Source organism: Cavia porcellus, unplaced genomic scaffold (assembly GCF_034190915.1).
Source record: "Cavia porcellus strain 051 isolate PalLab524CR breed Dunkin Hartley unplaced genomic scaffold, mCavPor4.1 scaffold_8, whole genome shotgun sequence".
Lineage (NCBI taxonomy): Eukaryota > Metazoa > Chordata > Mammalia > Rodentia > Caviidae > Cavia > Cavia porcellus.
The window spans coordinates 47,929,561-47,934,512 of record NW_026947491.1 but is presented as its reverse complement, the minus strand read 5'-3'; the positions used below and the strand labels follow the sequence as shown (position 1 = coordinate 47,934,512).

General features: G+C 29.6%; 1 pseudogene; it reads right to left on the bottom strand.

The window, feature by feature from the left end:
* Positions 1–803: 803 nt before the first annotated feature.
* Positions 804–1,735, bottom strand: LOC100730216 (olfactory receptor 6C75-like; annotated as a pseudogene).
* Between the last annotated feature and the right edge of the window lie 3,217 nt (positions 1,736–4,952).

Genomic DNA, 4,952 nt, shown 5'->3' with positions numbered 1-4,952 from the left:
ATATACTTTGACAATTTACCTGTATTTTCTTTACATTAGCATATATCAGAGACCAGGCTTAACAGTCAAGGAAACAAAATCAATTCACTTATCCTGTGTTTAGTCAGACTCAGACATTGTCCTAAGACTACCAGATTCCTTTAATGATACATCTGAGTTTGGAGACTCATTAACCAAAAGACCTATGCCTGGACACTGTTTTATAATTCTCAACTACTTCCAAAGTGATTTTCTTGAATATTAGTAAGGAGAATAGATACTTCTGTGAAGAAGATTATTGCAAGATAAAGATATTATTACAGATTTCTAATAGAGAGCTATTAGTAATTCAAATATCAAAATGTCCAATATATTCTATAGAAGCAAAATCACACTATTCTATACACTGTCAATTTACTTTAGCACTTCAGTAGGAAAATATTTTTCTAACAGTTGAAAGAATCTGAATACAAATTCAATATAAAAGTTTGCCCAGACTGATTCTGACTTCTCCTTTAAAGTAAAATTGGCAGAATTAGGGAAAATTTCATTCAGTTAATCTACTTTTAAGAAATATTATCAGAAGAAAAACTATAAGATGCATAGTTTATTAATTTACTTAAAATATAGTTACAAATGAGATCAATCACTGTGACTATAACTTAAGATAGCTAAGCCGTGGTTTTAGCCAACTACAAAAAGACATTAGTCACAGCAGTTACATCTAACTGGAGAAATGAAATGGGTTATTTAGAATGAATTTTCATGAAGAAAGGTGGATAGCAGTTCATTCAGCCTTGTATGGAGCCATCATGTTCACATAATTACAGCCATTTATTTGAGGAGGAGACCAACCTTTGGGTCATGCTCTTGAAGGCTTGTTTCACTTGCTGATTCCTTAGTGTATACATGAAGAGGTTCAAGAGAGGTGCCACCGAGGTGTTGAGCACAGCTACTCCTTTTCTTAAAGTTACCCTTTCTCTAGCAGAAGGCTTAATGTACATGAAGGTGCAGCTGCCATAGGAAAGGGAGACAACTATCATATGGGAAGAACAAGTAGAAAAGGCTTTTTTCCTTTGATTTGCAGAAGGAATTTTCAAAATTGTCCAGATGATATTTGTGTAGGAGAGAGTAACTAAAGTCAAAGTGATCATGAGTGTTACTACAGCTAAAATAAATGCCATAAGTTCTAGAAAGTGAGTGTTTGTTCAAGAAAGCTGCAAAATTGGGGAAGAGTCACAGATAAAATGATCAATTATATTAGAGGCACAGAAATTCAACTGCAGCAAAAGGATGATTGGTGGAAAGATGATCATGAATCCTGCAAGCCATGAGCTAAAGACAAGAAGGATACAGACTGTGCTACTCATGATGGTCATATAATGAGGAGGTTTGCAGATGGCCACATTCGATCGTAGGACATGGCAGCCAGAAGGTGAAATTGTGGAACTCCCAAAAAAATGGAAAAAAAAAATGGCTGAGCTACACATCCATTATATGAAATGTCACAACAGTGACAAGGAATCTGGGGATGCAGACAGATGTGAATGATATTTCAAGGACTGAGAAGTTCTGAAGGAAAAAAATACATGGTAGTCTGCAGATTATGATCTGCAAGAGTGAGAGTGATAATGAGGTGTCCAGACATACTTAGCAGATAGATGACAAGAAGAAATATGAAAAGTACAATCTGCCACTGGAGATCATCTGTCAATTCAAGAAGAACAAATTCTGTTACTGCAGTCATATTTTTCATATTCTTTGCATGTTATAAAGATGTGTTCTATTTTACTGTAAAAGAAGAAATGCTTTAAGCCAATAAAGAAATGTAGTTACAATTTTTTCTATGTCTGGCTTATAGAATTTAGTATGGTGTAAGTTAGGTTCATCCATAATGCCCCAAATAGCGTTATGGCTGTATCTTTTGTTTGATAAACCTGTATAATTTTCTATTATGTGCATATATAAACATATTGCTTATATATTAAGTTTATAATATTCTATAAATATTCCAATTTTTAAAAGAATATAAAGTTTCAGTTATATAGGATAAATAAGTCTAGAGGTCGAATGTATAACATAAACATTACAGTTAATGATATACTGCATTCAGAAAATTTGTTTTGATGGATTTTTTAGATATTCTTACCACATCCCAAAATAGAATACAAAGCTAGCTAGGTATTTGAAAGAATAATTTGGTGGACTGTAATAATCCTTACATAATATACATATATATCAAACTGTAATTATATACTTTAAATATGTAAAGTAAAAAAAAAACAAGTAAAGAGACATTTTGAAAATCACATGTTGATATATCAAAATAAAATATTTTTAAAAACTATTTTGCATTTAATACATTAATTAGATACTTCTTTTTCTTCATTGTATTTTTAAATATAAATACTTGTATTTGAAATGTTTCAGTATATTTTCCAAAAATAAGAAAAATGGTTGAAACCTCTGCAAATAAAATGCTCAAGAACTCATTCTAAGTGTAGTCCATTATTTTATAAAGAATTTTGGATATTGTTTACATCTTTATTTTGAAAATGTTTTCTCTGAAAGCATTTCTTGCTCTGTATTCAAACTTTTACAATTTATTAAACAAAGCATTTAGTGGTGAACAAAAATATTATGATGGTTTTAAAAAGATTGTATGTATTATTTTGAGACATTTTTATTGATTGCTTAGTTATCATTGAGTCTACACTGAAATATAAAGCAGTCCCTACATTAATGAATTTTACTTTTATTTTTGTAAATTTCAAGCGCTACTACATACAGAAGACCTTTTCAAAATGAAGAAGTACTTGTTCAGAAAATGTTTCTATTTTTGTGGATGATGAAGAGAAGTAGTTTAAAACTCAAAGTAAGATTTTTAAAGTTACCTCTCAGAAAAAAATTTTAAAACTTCTTATGTATGGTGACTACTAACCTCAGTCAACAATGTTTCATTTTTTTTGTATGTTTTTCATGGGTGCCAGTGTTATTTGACAGAATATTTCATCAGTATTAAGCAGGCAAATGGATGAATCTGAAAATTTTCACATAAAATACGTAGGCAAGCTACAACCCCACTTTCTATTATCTGCTCTTTTTGTGTTCATATGATATGCAGCTTTCTGACTTTTGCTTTTACATGATGGACACAAATATTTCCTATAAATAACATTCTCATTTCATAAAACTAAAAAACCTTAACCATTTAAACTGTATCATATAAATTGCTTTAAATCTTGTGCAAATTTCATCCCATGGCTTCTTGTTATTGGTCATAGCACAAATGATTGAAACTTGATACCTAAATGGGAACAAAAATGTTACATAATCCTCCATTGACAAAATATTTAGAGTATATGGACAAATGTGTTGCATAAAGATATTGAGATATAATATTTAAAATATTTTTCTTTTGCTTTTATAGTTAATAGAAATGTGCGATTTAATTTTTTATATGTACTGTGCATAACTGAAATTACTTGGATAAATTCTATATATGTTATCAAAACTTTTCTGTTCCAAAAAACATATATTTACTTTCATGATTAATATGACTGGTCAAGTAGATGTCATTTTTAGTGACTAATTAATTTATTTAAATGTAAGTGTTTTGAGATTTTTCAAAAGATTTGCAATAAGTTTCTCTTTTGTCATCTTATACATGAAACCAAATATACAAAATACTGATAATAAAATACTGGATAATAAATAATAAATAAATAATAAAATACTTGGATAAGAAATCTAAGATTTCTTATACAGTATTTATAACACCATATGAACCTATCTGGAAACATCAGCCAAAATATATAGAGGAATCTAAAGTCCCAGGTTGTCATACCTATGCTTTGAAAGGTACGATTATTTTACTACAAAATGAAATAAACTATAATTGAAACAAAGGCTGATACAGTGTTTTCTCAAATTTACTGGTCAATAGAAATAATGTTTTGCAGAGAAGTAAGGTTATTAAGGTAGTCCTAATTTTATCTGTTCCCTTTACAATGGACTCAAGGGGATTAGTTAAATGATAAACAAGAGATACCACAGAGGTTGGTGTTCTCAAGATAGTTAGTTCTATACTGTAGTGTAAATTAGTGTATATTGTGTTTTATTTAACTTTATTTTATTTTATTTTATTTTCACAAGGAGATTACATTTATTGGACAAACATCATTGAAATTTCCAAGAAGACAACATTGTTTTTAGGCCTACACTAATGAAGAGAACTTTTAAATTGAAAAAGTTAGTGAAGGAAGAAAATGCATTACAAACTCTACTAGTATAGAAAGATAGGCTTTGAAAGAATAGGACCAGATTAATCTCAAAGACCATTAAATATCACACAAAATCCTTGTATTTCAAACATCTATAATATCACCTTCTTTTAGATGTTATTGGCCTGAAATCAAGCAGAAGATATAGAAAATTTACATTTGCATAATTTATAAGTGTGCAAGAGAAAAACTAAAGAAGTGAGTAAAAGAATTAGTAGTCTCTAAATGGAAAAAGACTAAGCAATCAACGAGTGAGTTTTTCACCTTTAGAGAAAAACAAAAATTAATGGCAGAGTGAGGATGAACTCTCCATTATCTCATGTCACAAAAAAATACCAGAATTATGTTTAGGATTTTGTATTGTTCCACTGATAACTTACAAAGTGTTGGCATGATTATATAACAGTACTATTACAATTAATAATTATTTTTGGGTACTTATTATATGTTATACTCAGGTTCTAAGACATATTTCTTTGTGTGTGGCTTATTCTTCAGAGAAGACTGAAAATTTTACATTATTTTGAATTTCAGAGTCCTTTTCCAAATTCCAATGCATTTGATATTCTCCTACACTTATCATTTTACTCCTACTGATTTTTATCCATAAAGACATCTGTAACAGCCCCATAATATTATTATTTAGAGTCTTTTGTTTAGCTGACATTTAATTCCAGGAATCCATATGCC